The 19,408-nt window shown below is 35.6% G+C and overlaps 1 protein-coding gene across 32 annotated transcripts in view; it reads left to right on the forward strand.

Moving 5' to 3' along the window:
• The window catches only part of LRRC4C (leucine rich repeat containing 4C), a 1,324,460-nt gene that overhangs the window by 824,338 nt on the left and 480,714 nt on the right, over positions 1–19,408 (forward strand). The window lies entirely within an intron of this gene.

A 19,408-nucleotide genomic window follows, 5' to 3' on the forward strand; every position in this document is an offset into this window, starting at 1 on the left:
CTGTGAATATTGTTGAAATGACCACAAAATATTTAGAATATTATATAAACTTAGTTGACAAAGCATAGGCAAGGTTTGAGAGAAGTGACTCCAATAGTCACAGAAGTTCTGTGGACAAAGTATTATTGAACAACCTCCCATGCTACAGAGAATTGTTTCCTGAAAGAGAGAGTCAATTGATGTGCCAAACTTCTTTGTTTTCCTATTTTGAGAAACAGCCACAGTTGCCCCAGTCTTCAGCCACCACCATCCTGATTAGTCAGCAGGCATCAACATTGAGGCAAGACCCTCCACCAGCAAAAAGATTCCAATTGCTGGAGATTCAGATGCTTGTTAGCATTTTTAAGCTATATTTTTTTTACCAAGGTCTGTATGTTATTTTTTAATGCATAATGTCATTGGACACTTAAAAGGTTACTATATAGTCTAGATATAACTTTTAATATGCGCTGGGAAACCAAAACAAAATTGTGTGTCTCTCTGTATGGCTATATTTGCTTTATTGCTCGAATTTGGTACCAAACTTGTAGTATCTCTGAGGTATGCCTGTATTAAATTTATTTCAGCTTCCATATTTTAAGAAGACAGATTGGAAAATATTTTTTAAAACATCAGCAAACTGATGAAAGGGCTAAAATATGTATATGTGCATATGGATATTTTGCTGTATGCAGACCACTAATCTTTATAAAATACTCATGTTTCAACTTCTTGTAGTCACATAAATATTTTTATTATGTAAATATTACATTATATTTTGAAGTACATTTTTCAATTAATATTCTTTTTGAAATGATGGTAAAATCATATAGCATAAAATCTACCCTCTTAAATGTTTAAATGTACAGTACACTTTTGCTAACTATATGCACATTGTTATATAGCAGATCTTTAGAACTCTTTCATTTTGCTTGACTGAAACTCTGTACCCATTGAACAATACCTCCTCATTACCTCTTTATCCCCAGCTCTTGGCAGCCACGATTGTACTTCCTGCTTCTATGAATTTACTTTCTTTACATACCTCATATACATGGTCTCGTGGTATTTGTCCTTATGTGACTGGCTTATTTCAATTTGCATAATGTGTTCAAGGTTCATCCACGTAGTAGCAGCTGATAAGATTTTCTTCTTTTTTAAGGCTTAATAATATTATATTGCATGTATATACCACATTTTCTTTATCTACTCATGTGTTAATGGACATGAAAACTCTTTCTACCTCTTGGATATTATGAATAATGTTATAAGAAACATGGACGTGCAAATATCTTTTTGAGATCCTGATTTCAAGTATTTTTTATAAATACTCAGAAATGGGATTTTGGGGTCATATGGTAGTTTTATTTTTAATTTTTTGAGTAATGTCCAGACTGTTTTAGATAGTGGCTGCACTATTTTACATTCTCCCCAAAATGTAAGAGAGTTCCAATTTCTCCACATTCTCACCAGTACTTCTTATTTTTTGTTGTTTTTGTTGATGTTATTCTAATAATGGCTATTCTAACAGCTATGAAGTGGTATTTCCTTATGGTTTTGATTTTCATGTGTCTGATGATTAATGATGTTGAGCATCTTTTCACACACCTGTTGGCCATTTGTATGTCTTTTTTGGAGAAATGTCTATCCAAGCCCTTTGTCCATTTTTTAAATTGAGTTATTTGTTTTGTTGCCTTTGAATTGTAAGACTTTCTTACATATCTTTAATATTAACCCTTTATCAGATGTGTGGTTTGCAAATATTATCTCCAATATTATATGTTGTCCTTTTCTCTGTTATTTCCTTCGCTGTGCAAAAGCGATTAATTTGATGTAGTCTCATTTTTCTATTTTTGCTTTTGATGACTTTGCTTTTGGTGTTGTATCCAAAACAGTATTGTCAAAGCCAACGTTAAGAAGCTTTCCCCCTACATTTTCTAATAAGAGTTTTATAGTTTCAGGGCTTAAATTTAAGTGTTTAATATATTTGGGTTAATTTTTATGTATGGTGTAAGTTAGGGGTCCAGTTTTACTCTTTTGTAACATGGTTATTCAGTATTTCCAACACCATTGGTTGAAGGGACAATCCTTTCCCCATTGTGTAGTCGTGCCAAGACTATTACATACACATGGGTTTTTTTCAGAAGTCTTTACTCTGTTTCATTGGTATATGTCTGTCCTTATGCTGATTCCATACTATTTTAATTACCATACCTTTGTAATATGTTTTGCAGTTAGGAGGTGTGAGGCTTCCATTTTCAACCTTCTTTTCGAGATTGTTTTGGCTATTTGGGGTCCTTTGTGGTTCCATACAAATGTTAAGATTATTTCTTTTCTATTTCTGCAAAAACAATCATTGGTATTTTGATAATTGCATTTAATCTGTAGATATCTCTGGGTAGTATTGACACTTAAATAGTATTGAATCTTTCAGTCCATTGACACAGCATGTCTTTCCATTTATTTATGTCTTCTTTAATTCCTTTCAGCAATATTTTATATATTTGAGTGTGCAAGTCTTTATCTACTTGGTTAATTTCAATGCTAAGCATTTTATTCTTTTTAATGCTATTATAAATGGGACTGTTTCCATAATTTGCTTTTTCAATTGTTTATTTTAGTGTATAGAAAAGCAACTGATTTCTATATATTGAGCTTGTATCCTGCAACTTTGCTAAATTGCCTTATTTAGTTCTACTAGTTGTCTTGTGAAATCTTTAATGTTTTCTACATATAAAATTATGTTTTATTGTGAATAAGGATAATTTTAGTGAATTGAATTTTTGTGAATAAGGATAATTTTAGACCTTCCTTTTTTTATTTGATGCTTTTTGTGACTTTTTGTTTGCTAATTACTCCAGCTAGAACTCCCAGGACTGTGTTTAATAGACATGGTGAGAGGGCATACTTGCCTTGTTTGTAATCTCAGAGGAAAAGCTTTCATTCTTTCACCTCATACTATTGAGTGTGAGGTTAGCTGTGGGGTTTTCATATATGGCCTTTTTATGTTGTGGTAATATTATTCTATCCCTAGTGTGTTGAGTGTTTTTATTGTAAAAAGTTGTTAAATTTTGTCAACTCTATTTAGATTTCATGTGATCTTTATCTTTCATTTTCATATGGTATATCACATTGGTTGATTTTCATATATTGAACTATTTTTGTACTCCAGGAGAAAACTGCCACTTGGTCAGGGTGAGTGATCATTTTATTATGCTGTAAAATTTGGTTTGCTAGTATTTGGGGGGATTTTTTTTCTCATAGATTCATCAGGGATGTTGGGCTATAGTTTTTTCTTGTGGTGTCTTTGTCTGAATTTGATAATGTTGACCTCATAAAATAAGTTTGGAAGTGTTGCTTCTTTTTCAACTTTTTGGATGAATTTAAGGAGGATTGGCATTAATTATTTTTTAAATGTTTGGTAGAATTCACCAGTGAAGCCATCTGGTTCTGGACTTTTCTTTGTTAGGAGGTTTTCATTACTAAATTAATCTTCTAACTCGTCATACTTCCATTAAGATTTTTCTGTTTCTTCCTGCTTTAGTCTTGCTAAGTTTTATGTTTCTAGGAATCTATTCATTTCTTCTAGGTTATTCAGTTTCTTGACATATAATTATTCATAGTAAACTCTTATAATCTTTACATTTCTGTGATGTCAGTTGTAATGTGTCCTCTTTATTTTCTGATTTTATTTACTAAGTCTTCTCTCTTTTATCCTAGTTCAAAGGTTTGTTAATCTTGTTGATCTTTTCAAAAAACTAAGTCATATTTTTGTTGATTTTTTCTATTGTTTTTCTATGCTCTACTTATAAATTTCTGCTCTAACCTTTATTTTTTTTCCTTCTGTTAACTTTGGACTTAAATTGTTCTTTCCTAGTGTCTTGAGGTATAAAATTGTTGTTTATTTGAGATATTTCTTCTTTTTTAAATGTAGACATTATCACTCTTTCCTTTAGGTACTGTTTTTGTTGCATCCCATAAGTTTTGGTATATTAGGTTTCTATTTGTCTCAAAATATTTTCTATTTTCCATTTTTATTTCTTCTTTGACTCATTACTTATTTAGGAGTTCATTGCTTAATTTCCATTATTTTTTGATTTTCCCATTTTCCTTCTGTTATTGATTTCTACTTTTATTCCCTTGTGATCATATAACATACTTGGTATGATTTCAGTCTTCTTAAATTAATTAAGACTTTTCTGTGAGCTAACATATGATCTATCCTGAAGAATATTCTATGTGCCCTTGAGAAGAATGTGTATTCTGTTGCCATTGGGTGGAATGTTTTGTATATGTCTACTAGTTCCGCTCATCTACAGTGTTGTTCAAATTTTTTTTCCTATTAATCTTCTCTCTGGATGTTCTATCTATTACTGAAAGAGGGATTTTGAAGTCTCCTACTATGACTGTGTTGCTCTCCGTTTCTGCTGTCAATTCTGTCAATGATTCTTCATATATTTGGGAGTGTTGATGTTGATTGTATATACATGTATAATTGTTATCTTGTAATGAACTGGTCCTTTTATAATTTACAGTGGCCTTCTCTGTCTCATGTGTCATTTTGGATTTAAAGTCTCTTTTGTTTGATGTAGCTATGGCTACCCCTGATTTTTTTGGTTACCATTTGCATGGAGTATCTTTTTCATTGCTTCACTTTCAGTCTACCTATGTTACTAAATTTAAAGTGAGTCTCTTGTAGACAGCATGTAGTCGGAACTTATTTTTTTCTTTACTTTTCTTTTTTCTTTTATTTTTGTTAATCAATTTAGCCAGTCTATGTTGTTTGATTGGAAAGGTAATTTATTTAGATTTAAAATAATTACTGATAGGAAAGAGCTTTCTATTGTTATTTTCTCAATTGTTTTCTGTATATTTTTAGCTTTTTGTCTCTCCTTTTTCTTTTGCTGTCTTCCTTTGTAATTTGTTGATTTTCTTTTTTATAGTGACATGCTTTGATTCATTTCTCATTTTCTTTTTGTGTTTTCTATAGCTTTTTATTTGTGGTTACTATAGGGCTTAGATAAAAGATCTTATAATGATGACAATATATTTTCGGCTGATGACAACTGAATTTCAATTACATAAAAGCACTCTACACTTTTACTTTACCCCCCACAATTTATTAATGTCATGAATTACAGCTTTGAATATAGTTATTTATTAACATATTTTATAGTTAGAGTTAATGTGTATTCTTTTATATTTTAATTTTGATATGTCAAAATTAAAAGTTATTTTTATACCTTCATTACAGTATTAGTATTCTGTATTCTTCTATATATTTAAATTATAAGAAAGCTATATACCTTCATATGTGTTGCTGACCAGCATACTTTCACTTTGAAATGGGAAAGGGTTTCCCTTACCCTCCTCACAGGGCATGCAACGGGAGGAGTGGCTTGCTTCTTTGGTGCCCCACAGCTCATACCCCTAGAGGGAGCATGTAGGCACACAGGTCTTGGGGACTGTGGGCACCAACCCCACTGCAGGGTCTAGGGTTGAGTTTTTACAGCTCCCAAAGCCCCAGTGGGTGTGTGTTATGTGTGCTCTTTCAGCATAGCGATCCACAGGTGGCTTGTGTTAATCAGCTCAATTAGACACTCTGCCTCATCACAAGGAGAGAGGGCCTTCTGCGTCCCAAGGTTTTTGCCCTAGGGTACTGGAAAAATTGGATCACACATGGGCTTGGAGAATGAGTGCAAGTGGTGGAAGTAGCTCTCAGCAGATGGATGGGAGCCAAAAGGAAGATGGAGTGGGAAGGTGGTCTTTCCCTGGAGTCGGGCTACTCAGTGGCCAAGCTCTTCTATGACCGTCCTCAACCAAATTTCCCTCACCATCTGCATCATTCTGCCTTTGATGACCCACCGGCATCTATCAGTGTGTTCTTCTGCTGATGTGTTCCTCTTGACGTCCAGCCACTTGTGGCTGTGCCCACTATGGTTTCAGGGGTTTTATAGGCACAGGATGGGGGACGTGGCAGACCAAAGTGATCCTGAAAAATGCCACACTTGGGCATGAAAACAGGAGTGCCTATTCTCATTTAGGTCTGTGGGCAGAGGCCCGAAGGTGAAGCCCTCACCAGGGACCCTGAAATTTTCTACCCAGCACTTCCCTTCCCCATCCTGTACCAGTTTCGACTTATAGAACACTCTTTAGCATTTATTGTAAAGTAGGTCTAGTGGTGATAAACTCCCTCACCTTTTGTTTATCTGGGAAACTCTTTATTTCGCCTTCATTTTTGAAGGATGGTTTGCCAGATACAGTATTCTTGTTGTATTCTTATTTCAGTACTTTAAATATAGAATTCCACTTCTTTCTTCCCTGTAAAGTTTCTGATGACAAATTCACTGACAGTCTTATGAGGAGTACCTTGTGTTTGATAAGTCAATTTCCACTTGCTGCTTTTAAAATTCTCTCATTATCTTTGACTATTAACCTTTTGTTATAACTTATCTCTGTGTTCATTTATTTCATTCAGTGTTAGTTGGAACGTATTGCACTTTGTGAATCTGGATGTTCATTTTCTTTCTCATCTTTGAGAAGTTTTCAGTCATTAATTTTTCAAATTAGCTTTCTCCTTCTTTCATTTCCTCTTCTCTTTATAGAACTCCCACAAATAACTTTTTTGTTTCAGTGATTGTATTCCTCATCTCCAAAATTTTATTTTTTTCTTATATTTTCTAGCTCTTTATTGATATTCTTATCTTCTTCATATATAATTTTTCCAAGCTCATTAAGCATTTTTATGATGGTTATTTTGAATTGTCAGGTACTTTACATACCTCGTTTTTTTAGGGTCATTTTCTGGGAATTTTTTTTCTTGACGGGGACGTGTTTCTTTATTTATTTGTGTGCCTTGTAACTTTATGCGGTTATCATTCTGTTGAAAAAAATCTCTCCTAGTGTTTATAAATTAGCTTTGTACAGGGCATGACTTGTACCATTCAGCTGGGCTAAATATTCAAAGGGCTTCTCAACTTTTCCTGTGGATGTGTTGTGTCTTAACTTATGTATGTACATTCCCAGTTTGAGAGATTAGCTGGTTTCTTCATTCAGGAGCTGGTAATCTCTTGCTCCTTTTGGTATCTGTCTGCAGTACTCTAGCTTCTCTAGAGCTACAATAAACTACCTATATCCCTTTTGTCTTCACTGGCTCCTAGACTTCTAGAATTTGTCAAGCTTCATTAGTGCTTCAAATCCTGATAGAAAGAAATGAGCTCCTCAGCACCTCTCTGAAAAGCCAAAACATTGAACACACACTTTACTCTTCTCTTTTCCCCATGAGGGAGAGACAACCAAGCTGTATTGTTCTCTACCTGCTCTACCATGTGTCCTCTGCAGCAGCCACAAGCCACTCAGCTCTTTCTGTTCTTAGCAGCCCCCAACCATCTAGAGAATGCTGGGTCTTGCGTGCACTCCAAAGCAAGAGAAGTAGAAACCAGTTTCTAGTGCAGCCCTTCAAAAAGCTAGAATGTAGGACCCACACTTTAATTATTTATCTTCCATGAAATAATCTGGGAGTTGGGAGGCTTCTCTCATTCTTTCCATGCTGGGCTAGTGGCAGGAACTATGGCAAGGAAGAGAGTATTAGTTCAAACTATTGCCTTTGTTATTGATGATCCCCAACCTGGTGCCCTTTTCTGTCAGTGCTTAGGTGCAGGTAAGAAAGAAACAAGTTTCTTTGGCAGATACCCCAAAATTCTGAACAATGAGCATATGTTTCTGTCTTTTCTTTTCTTCCCTAAGGGAGAATTTAGGAGCTGGAACTTTCCTCTGAGTCCCACTGTGATAAGGTGGGGGAAGGACTGTGGTGAACGAGTACAATAAATTTTCCTAGTGACTTTGATGTGGCTGGTTTTGTGCTGATATGGATTGCAGAAGCCTCTTAAATGGTTTTTGGATTTTTCACAAATGAATAGGTTCATGTATTGTTGAATCATTGTCTCTATGTAGAGAAAAACTGTCTGGGACTTCCTATTCTGCCATCTCCCATTAATCTCCCTTGTATTCACATTCTCACATTAAATATGGTATTAACTTAAAGGATATTCCTGCAGTTAAAATTAAAATGCTTATATTTACCTCTTTCTCAAAGCACATTAAAGGAATCTTATTTCAAGCCCATAAAAAAAAAAATCCCTTTGCCCCCTACCTGCCTTGCTCATGCTACTGTTACAGAAGGCCTTATATGGCCTGTTTATATCGAAATCTCTCACCCTCAATTTCCATAAAAATGTTCAGAACACTCAGCAGTTCCAGCTTTTCTCATATCTTTCTCCCCTTATTTTTCACTTCAGCTGCTTTTAGTTTTCCTACACATTGATTATTGAGGGGACTCTCCATAATCATACAGTAGAAACGATCACGATCTAGGAGTAAATATCCTCCCTGCTTAGGGAATGTCAGAAATGGAGTCTAGAGGTAATTAAGGAAAAGGGAGTTTGTGCCTTCTCACATGTAGCAATAGTTTAGCCTCCATTCTTCCTTATGCTGCTTGTCTTTATTTTTATTCTTTTTCTTTCCCTTCATGCTACCTTTTTTCTTCTTTACATATTTTCTTTCTTCCTTTATTTTATCCATCCTTTTTTCTCATTTTTATCATATTCTCCTATATCAGATTCTTTTCAAAGTCAAGCAGAATATTAATTAAATAAATATAACACTTTGTGTTGTTCACTTGACCATAAAACGTAATTTAATTTTTATCACTGTATAGGTTATTATTATTTTGTAAGTCTTCTTTTGCAAGTGGTTCAGTTAAAATTACAAAGCCAAGTAGTACCAAATAAACTAAAACCACATTTTATTACAAACTGCCTACTCTTTCCACTATATTATGATGTTAAATTAGATCTCAGTAAAGAAATGAAGGAATTTTCTCATCTTATATTAGAGGTCATAAAATATGAGCTCTAATAATTTCTACTTTGCAGGGTTCTTGTGAGATATGAGAGAAGAAATATAAGTAAGATGATGTTGTACCCAATACATTATAACTACGCTATATGATAATATCATTTAAAGTAATACAGAAGGAAAATTATGAGAGAAGCACTATATCTACCTTAGAGAAGAGAAAATAGGAGGAGTTTATTACATATTTTGAAAGCTATCATACTGGAAACTTTTTTAGTGAAAAAAAATTTTAGGTAATATTTATGTTTTCAAAAATTCCTGTTGGTAAATTTATATATATGTCTGCAATAATATTTAATATTGCAGTTTTATTTTCAAGTTGGGTCTTTGTGGTTGGATGCATATTTCTTTCTCTCTCTTTTTATCTGTATGTGTTTGTATGTGTGATTAAGCTGTAACATACAAACATACATGGGCATATTTTACTTCATTATGACCCAACGTCTATACACTGATTATTCAAATTACTCTTAGACAAGAATTACACAGAACTTTTAGCACTTCAGTGAAGAGACCTAGGTTTCTAACATTTTAAATTATTCTACCAGATTTTTGGAATACTTATGTGATTTTATTGTTTACTGTAATTTTTATGTCTTCTTATAACAGCTTCTCTCCACTTCAGCCTGTCATTTCCTCTTAAATGATGTGGCTTGGGAATATGATTATCACTTAACTGAAATGTGTCTTTAAATTACAGATAAATTGGCTCTTAAGGGTCTCCTCTGCGTTGCAAAGTAAATAAACTCAGTGAACGCCCTTTCTGCCATTCAGAAGCCTTTTCTACCTTATACTGAAATTTTCACCATATTCCAGAGAATTGGGGTTATCTCAAATTTCTGTACACAATCTGCATCCACTCACAAGTCTGTGTTGACATTTAGCCACCGTCTGCTCTGTACATGAGCTTTGCTTTTTTCATAAACTCTGTTAAGAACTGTTTCGGATTTTCTATATTAGCATTCCAAGTTTGTGTCTGCACACCTTACATGTAGTGTTGCTGGGAATTAAACTCACTTGAATATTAGTACAAAAGCCAATGCAGTCATAAGATGTGACTGAAGCACAGGAAGCAAGTCTTGGCAGTAAGTGGTTCTTTTCTTGCCTGCTTTGGCAGGTGCTCAGAAACCCACTTCAACTCACATATCAATCTTGAAATGCTAATTCCTTTGGTAATTATCAAAAGCCATTGCTGGTATAATTTTGGAGAAAGAGTTATACCTCAGTGGCTTGATGTTACCATAATGACACATTTGGTGTTCAAATGACTGTATCTGCTTTGTGAGTAATTGTCCTCAGGCTCATTCCTTCCCCCTCCTGTTTCCTTGCCTTGTGCCTGTGTGCCATTCCCTTTAGTCAGAGTGACTTCTGTGACTCAGGTACAATATCTCCCAGTCATAAAGAGATACTCGGATTGCCTTTCGTGCTTGTCTTTTTAAGAGTTCCCTTTCTCTTTGAGCTCTGTATGACTGTTACTTCCCGGGAAGTCACAGTGTGAAGGGGTGGCTAGACAAAGGCAGATTCAGGAATTTCTTGGGTCAATGACCAAAATAACATCCAAAATCACAATAAGAGGTAGATACGTGGTAAAGTTAATGAAACTTAACTTCAAGCTCCTTCCTCACAAGGTATCTTTTGAAACCCAACTCTGTACCTGCTGTTTCGGATTATTTTATTCAAAGACCTCCAAGCTGGAATAAACTGTAATTGTTATAAGATCCAGTCCTCATCATGTGGATACACATTGCTGATGAAGATCCTTAATAACTTCCTTTTCTTTTTTCCTTTTATCCTTCCTTTAATCCAACTCACCATTCCCTTACTCCTTCTTTCTTTTCTCCCACTCATTTTCTCTTTCTTTTAAATCTCTTGCCTCTTTTTCATTTTTTCCTGTATTGTGATAACATAGAACATTTGCATTTAACTCTCATAATTACAATTTGTATTTATTATGTGGCTAAAAATATACCCCTTTGGGGACATTAGCAACTATTAGTGCTTTGATTCTTTTCTCATAAACACAATTTGCACACATGGATATTCATCTTTTTCAAAACTATATAGAATACTCATCTCCAACTAGGACTTCAAATGAGTTTATCAAGAAGAAACCCACAATATTTGTACCTGTTAAAATATTTCATGAGACCAGCACAATACAAGAATAAAGCTCTATTAAAGTTCATACCTTTTTTTTTTTTTTTTTTTTGAGACAGAGTCTCATTCTGTTGGCAGGCTGGAGTGCAGTGGCACAATCTCGGCTCACTGCAATCTCTGCCTCCCCAGTTCAAGTGATTCTACTGCCTCAGCCGCCCGAGTAGCTGGGACTATAGGCACATGCCACCAACCCAGCTAAATTTTTTTTTGTATTTTTAGTAGAGATCGGTTTTCACCATGTTGGCCAGGATGGTCTCAATCTCATGACTTCATGATCTGCCTGCCTCGGCCTCCCAAAGTGCTGGGATTACACGCGTGAGCCACTGTGCCCAGCCCAGTTATTAATATTTCTTTTGAAGTGAGAAAGAGGCATGTTAGTTGTACATTATATATTCCAATATGAAATTGGGTGCCGTGCAATAAAATAATTTTTAATTTATTGTCAAAGTAAGGTATATTCTAATATATACTTTGATCATGAAAAATATCAGCACAAATTATCAAATAGAATTTTGTCATGTAATTTACAACACATTCATGAAAAAATATTCAAGTGCCTTCTATAAATTAGAACCTTGATTAATTAGGCATGGATCCACCCATCATGGAAATTTTAACGATACAAAACAAAGCCATTCATGCAAAATAATTAGATGTGCCAACTGAGTGATTTTTGTACTTGGTTGATCATCAGTAATCACCTGGCCACTTTGTTTTCCTTTAATACAGATTCATGTTCCCTATTCCAGATGTATTGAATCAAAACCTCTGGAGCTGCAAATATATGAACTGTACTTTCTTTTTTCTTTACTTTTCTTTTTTTTTTTTTTTCTTATACTTTAAGTTCTAGGGTACATGTGCACAACGTGCAGGTTTGTTACATATGTATACATGTGCCATGTTGGTGTGCTGCACTTATTAACTGGTCATTTACATTAGGTATATCTCCTAATGCTATCCCTCCCCCCTCCCCGCTCCCCCCTTCCCCTACTCCACAGCAGGCCCCAGTGCGTGATGTTCCCCTTCCTGTGTCCACGTGTTCTCATTGTTCAATTCCCACCTATGAGTGAGAACATGCGGTGTTTGGTTTTTTGTCCTTGTGATAGTTTGCTGAGAATGATGGTTTCCAGCTTCATCCATGTCCCTACAAAGGAGGTGAACTCATCCTTTTTTATGGCTGCATAGTATTCCATGGGGTATATGTTCCACATTTTCTTAATCCAGTCTATCATTGATGGACATTTGGGTTCGTTCCAAATCTTTGCTATTGTGAATAGTGCCACATTAAACATAAGTGTGTGTGTGTCTTTATAGCAGCATGGTCTATAATTCTTTGGGTATATACCCAGTAATGGGACGGCTGGGTCAAATGGTATTTCTAGTTCTAGCTCCTGGAGGAATCGCCACACTGTCTTCCACAATGCTAGAATGAGTTTAAAGTCCCACCAACAGTGTAAAAGTGTTCCTATTTCTCCACATCCTCTCCAGCACCTTTTTTTGCCTAACTTTTTAATGATTGCCATTCTAACTGGTGTGAGATGGTATCTCATTGTGGTTTTGATTTGCATTTCTCTGATGACCAGTGATGATGTGTCATCAGAGTGTCTTTTTCATGTGTCTGTTGGCTGCATACAATGCCCACATGAGAAAGCAGGAAAGATCTAAAATTAACACCCTAACATCACAATTAAAAGAACTAGAGAAGCAAGAGCAAACACATTCAAAAGCTAGCAGAAGGCAAGAAATAACTAAGATCAGAGCAGAACTGAAGGAGATAGAGACACAAGAAAACCTTCAAAAAAATCAATGAATCCAGGAGCTGGTTTTTTGAAAAGATCAACAAAATTGATAGACTGCTAGCAAGACTAATAAAGAAGAAAAGAGAGAATAATCAAATAGACACAATAAAAAATGATAAAGGGGATATCACCACCAATCCCACAGAAATACAAACTACCATCAGAGAATACTATAAACACCTCTACACAAAAAACTAGAAAATCTAGAAGAAATGGATACATTCCTGGACACACACACCCTCCCAAGACTAAACCAGGAAGAAGTTGAATCCCTGAATAGACCAATAACAGGCTCTGAAATTGAGGCAATAATTAATAGCCTACCAACCAAAAAAGTACAGGACCAGACCGATTCACAGCCGAATTCTACCAGAGGTACAAGGAGGAGCTGGTACCATTCCTTCTGAAACTACTCCAATCATTAGAAAAAGAGGGAATCCTCCCTAACTCATTTTATGAGGCCAGCGTCATCCTGATACCAAAGCCTGGCAGAGACACAACAAAAAAAAGAGAATTTTAGGCCAGTATCTCTGATGAACATTGATGCAAAAATCCTCAATAAAATACTGGCAAATCAAAGCCAGCAGCACATCAGAAAGCTTATCCACCACAATCAAGTTGTCTTCATCCCTGGGATGCAAGGCTGGTTCAACATATGCAAATCCATAAACATCATCCATCATATAATCAGAACCAAAGACAAAAACCACATGATTATCTCAATAGATGTATAAAAGGCCTTTGACAAAATTCAACAGCCCCTCATGCTAAAAACTCTCAATAAATTAGGTATTGATGTGATGTATCTCAAAACAGTAAGCTATTTATGACAAACCCACAGCCAATATCATACTGAATGGGCAAAAACTGGAAGCATTCCCTTTGAAAACCAGCACAAGATGGGATGCCCTCTCTCACCACTCCTATTCAACATAGTGTTGGAAGTTCTGGTCAGGGCAATCAGGCAGGTTAAAGAAATAAAGGGTATTGAATTAGGAAAACAGGAAGTCAAATTGTCCCTGTTTGCAGATGAACTGTACTTTCACAAACACCACACGTTATTCTGATAATCAATCATAAAGAATAATTACTGAGAAAATAATCTCTGGGCCTTTAGAGGAAGGAATGATAGCTGCAGGCTCTCATGGCCATGAAGAAGGAGATATTTGACTAGTGAAGAGCTGGTAGTACTTATTAAACACAAAGTATCCAGAAAAGAATTCTCAGCAGGAGAAATGGAAAAAGCAAATGTCTGAAGGTGGATAAGTAAAAGTCATTTGGAAATAGTAAAGAGATTCAATTATCAGAAATTAATGATACTTGGTGAGAAGGAGAAGATAAAGCAAGTACTTTAAGTAAAGTCTAGATGGTGAAGAATGTTAATACCAAGAAAGGGAAAAAATGAAGGGTTTATTTAGTAAGATAGTATTGCATGTTTCACAGTAGGACTACCATTATGAAATCAGAATCTTAAAAAAATTATCTGTAAGAACAGAGAGGCTGGGTTGAAGAGAACAGATATTGGAATCAGAGTTCAGTTAACAGGTCTATACAGGTTGGAGTAGTAAAAATCTAAATTGCCTTTCTACATAAGACACTAAATGATTTTAATCTTGATCTTTTTATGACCATTGTATATGATTCCTCATATTATGGGGATATGTATAAACAGGATGATATATTCCTGAAAATTTAACCAAATTAAACGTGAAAGTGCCATGCATTGAATATACCAAGAGATGGTCTCTTATTTATTCTATCCACATCTCTTACTGACTTATGGGAGATCTAGAATGCCAAAATTCTAATGTTTCTTTGTTCCAGTGTGGTCCTGGAGAATACAAATAGATTATATCTTATTTTGGAAGTTTGAAATATCTGGAAGACTAACAGTAGAAACATTTCTCCATAGCTTCTTTTAGATTTACTAGCACAATGATTCTCAAGAGAAGTGAAGTAGCAGTACTGGGGGGTGTCACAAACATTTTGTGTAGAGAGCCAGGGTTACTATGTGAGGGATGGTCTTGCTAAACAAATGATTCATTTCCAAAATGCCAGCAGCGTTCTGTTGAAAAACCACTTAGTAATTGAGTAGTTTTGAGTGCGGGCTTGGAGTGAAACCGACCTGCTATTGAGTTCAAAGTATACTATAATCTATTTGTTACTTTGGACAGTTGATATAGTCTCTGTAAGCCTCAGTTAACTCTTTTGTTAAGGGAGCAAAAATAATACCTGCACACAGAGGTTTTGTGACAATCAAACAAGACAATGGATCTAAATGATTTAGCATAGTACCTGGAACACAGTAAGTAGTTAAAAGAAATTACCAGTGTTAGTGGTTATTGAGTGGCTATAAAGTCCCTAAATTGAATCCAATCCTCTAGTCACCCTGAACTTCCATATTTCTCCCAGGCTGATTCTATTCTAAACAGCAAACTATGCACAGAGTTAGCGCTCGTGCAAATCAATTATTGAGCATCAGTGTTCATTCCTGTACTATATGAGAATACACTGGGCTTACCATTCTTCACTTGTCATCAAGATTATGCCTCTAGGAAATTCTACGAGTTAAAATTCCTTGATCTCTTCTCTGTTGGATACTCTAATCACTTAACATCGTTGCTGTTGTGCCCAGAGGATATTTGACATAGACCACACTAGGCAAAACCTTTCCTCTTATTCTTATTTCTGCCCTACATCTCCATTTCTGCCATACATTTCTATCTACCATTCTAACTTAATAAACCCAGTTTGTCCTTTTGGAAATCTTAAGTACCTCTTCTACCCATATTCCTTCATTCATTTATTATTCCAACAAGTATTTATTGGATACTTACTACTTACCAGGTATCTTCCTAGACAACAATGATATAGCCCTGTGAAAAAGAGATGTGGTATCTGTCCTCATCCAGCATTCATTCTAGTGGTGGAAGCACACAATGAAAAACAAACAAAGGAAATAAATAATATAAGGTAATTTCAGAGAGGCAAAAACATGGTCAAAAAATGAGACAGGATACCTTGATAGTGACTAACAAATAGAAGTGGGAAAATATGGTTCTTCTTAAGAAGCCCCCCCACCTTTTCTTCAGACAGGGTCTCACTCTGTCTCCCAGGCTGAAATGTAGTGGCACAATCAGAGCTCATTGCAGCCTTGACCTAGGCTCAAGCTATCCTGCTGCCTCAGCCTCTCAAGTAGTTGGGAATACAGATGCATGCCACAACACCTGGCAATTTTTTTTTTAAATTTTTATAGAGATAGGTCTCACTATGTTGCCTGGGCTGGTCTCAAACTCCTAGGCTCAAGTGATTTTCCTGCCTCAGCCTCCCAAAGTTGTGGGGTTACAGACATGAGTCACCATGCCTGACCATGAAGGCCCTTCTGAGGGGACATTTGAGCTGTAACATGAAGGGCTAAGTGAAGATCTATGGGTGGGAAAGGGAAAGTTTTACAGGTAAATGTCCTAAGCATCGAACTTTCAAAAAACAGAAAAGAAGAATGAGTGCAGTCATTAAACAATACTAAGAGGGAAATTGTAGATAAGGTCACAAATATAGAGAGCGGCCCACTCATGTGCCATGTAGGGTTTGAATTTTATTCTAAGTCCTGGAGTAGACACAGCGCTAAGCAGACTTCACCATTTCCCTCTGCTATCTCCCCACTGTGATCCTATTTAGCTTTCTGGATGTGAGAGCACCTTCTGTGTTTTGATCCCTCCCCCCAGAACCCTCTGTTCCACAAGTCTGGAGCAAAATGGATGCAGAGGAATGATTCTGCAACCACTTCACTGTTCCCATCTCTTCCTTAGGCCATAAGTACCACCTAAACAATATATATATATATATATATATATAAAGGCCTTAATTCTGGTACACATTAAATAAAACATGTGAGATTAGGACAGGCTTCCTGAGGTATGTGTTGAAAGAGATGGAGGATTTGGACTCATTGTAAGGACAGCCCAGAGCATTCCACCTGCCAGTTGGCCTTTACAGTAATAGGACAGCTTATTGTGACTTTTTCTTTCTCACCTGACATTTAACAGCTAACATGTTTTAAGTGCTTACTGTGTGCCTAGCAGCAGGCTAAGTGCTTTGCCAGTGCCTGGGTAACAGACAAGTTTGTGACATGTGTACCCAAAATGGGATAAATTTTTTCTTCAAAGGTGACAGATGCTATAATAAAAATACTTCTCTTAAAACCTTAGCCATTTTCTTTTCTAGGAGCAGAATGACTTTTGAGGTTTTTTTGTTTGGCTGGTTGGTTTAAATCGTAATGTGATTGAGTAGAAGAAAGCTTAAAAAGCAGAGATGCTACAGAAATGTTTTTTCTTTCTTCTCTGGCTCATGAAAAAAGAGTAAAAGTGATGCTTTTCTTAGTTTCACCAAGAGATATCCACTCAACCTCACTAAAAATAACTAGACTTTCAAATGTCTTGTGTGGCCTGTTTTCTCTAAGGAATAGTTTCCCTGCTACTTCAGAGGAAAATTTTGAAAAAGCACCTATGAGTGACAAACAATAATAGATTGCACTCTGAGCCATGCATCCAAGCAAATAAAATAGGCTTTCAAACCTTAATTGATCAAAGCTCACAGCAGTCATCTGGATCTCACGCATACTTACAGTCTTGATGGTAATAAAACATTTTCAGGGCCAAAAATATTATGCAAACTGTTGGCCAACTTTCCTCATGTTACTGGGCTCTCATTGACTGCAAATCCCTTTTCATTACTGTATTATTATAGGGCTGACTGTGATGTCAATGTGTTCAAGTGCAGTCAGCAAGAGGAAAAGGCACAGAAATTGAACTTGCTAGCTCAGCGTTCCTTAAGCCCGCTTTACTAACTCACCTCCCTCCTTGTAGTATCAGTCCTTATTCCACTGTATTCTTTTAATAAATAGGGTTTGAATAATTGGACCCGGGCAGTGGATTTCTTCCTTCCTGTCGGATGTTCCTCAACTTACTGCTACTATTACCTGTGAGAATTGTATGCATAGACATGTGACTATTTTTATGTAGATTAATATTTGTGGATTAAAAAATGATGAGAGGTGAAATACAGTGAGGAGGGATTGATGATAAGACAATAGAGATTATGGAACTCTGAAGAAAAATTTGGACAATATTCCCAGGATACGGATCTTAAATACTTTGGAGTTGCATGCAAAAGTAACAAAAAGTATTTAGAGTCCAGTCAAATCTGGGTGGAAATCCAGGGCAACCACTGAACCATGTGATCTTGAATTAGTCAATTCACTTGTCTATTGTCTATAGCTTAATTTCTTGACTAATATGGTGCATATAATTATTGGTAGTCAATGAGCTCAAATACATAAAATGCCAAACAGAAGACAGACATGTTGCCAAATGCTATTTACCCTTTGAATATTCTGGGTCCAATCGAAGAATGTATGTAAATGTAGGTAGAATAAAGATGAGCATGATTCTTGAACTGCTGATTTTTCTGTGAATATATGTAGCAGTATAAATCTCATTCTATATGTTCAATAAGCAAGAACACATTTGTATTTTTGGTTTTGTAAATATCACATTTATCTTTTTCAGAGATATCACGTTTCTATTTGTTAAGAATAAGGACTGTCTTTTTTGTGCATCAATAGTATTCCATTGGGTATATGTACCACATTTTTTATCTGTTTATTCATTGATGGACACTTATATTGATTCCATATCCTGACTGCTATGAATAGTGTCATAATAAACATGGGAATGCAGATATCTCTGCAATATATAAGATGAAATCTTGTAATTTGCAACCACATGGATAAAACTGGAGGACATTAAGTGAAATAAACCAAGCATAGAATGACAAATTTCACATGATCTCACTCATATGTAAGAAATTAAATTTTTTTAAATTGAACTCATGAAAATATAGAGTGGAATGATGATTACCAGAAGCTGGGAAGGGGAGTGGGGAGTGGATAAAGTGGGGATGGTTAAAATGTACAAAAATATGCTTAGATAGAATTAATAAGATCTAGTATTTGGTAGCATAATAGGATGATTATGGTTAACAATAATTTATTTTAAAGCTTAAAATAACTAAAAGGATAGAATTAGAAAGTTCCTGAAAAAAAAGAAATGATAAATGTTTGAGGTGATGGATACCCCAATTGCCCTGATTTGTTCATTATATATTCTGTGCTTATATCAAAATGTCCCGTGTACTCCATAAATATATACCACTATTATGTATCCATAATAATATAAAAGAAAAAAAAGAAAGACTATTGGATTTATATATTTTTTTTAAGTAAACAAGCTAATTTTGCATTTCTCTCTTGCTGGAATAATAGGTAAGTTTAATTTGCACATTTCTGGAGCCACCTCCTAGCCTTGTGCCATGAGTTGTGGGGTTTTATGTCAAACCCAGTTATCTCCTCCTCCAACCCAGCTGTCATTGTTTATTCATCTGTAATTCTGAGACTTGCCTTTTTCCTATATCAGTGGTCCTTTCAGACCTGGTAGCTATGTGTAGATTCTGTGCTACAATGGGAATACAACACTCTTTGGTGAGGATAGACATCTAAT

Source organism: Macaca fascicularis, chromosome 14, assembly GCF_037993035.2.
Source record: "Macaca fascicularis isolate 582-1 chromosome 14, T2T-MFA8v1.1".
Classification (NCBI taxonomy): Eukaryota; Metazoa; Chordata; class Mammalia; order Primates; family Cercopithecidae; genus Macaca; species Macaca fascicularis.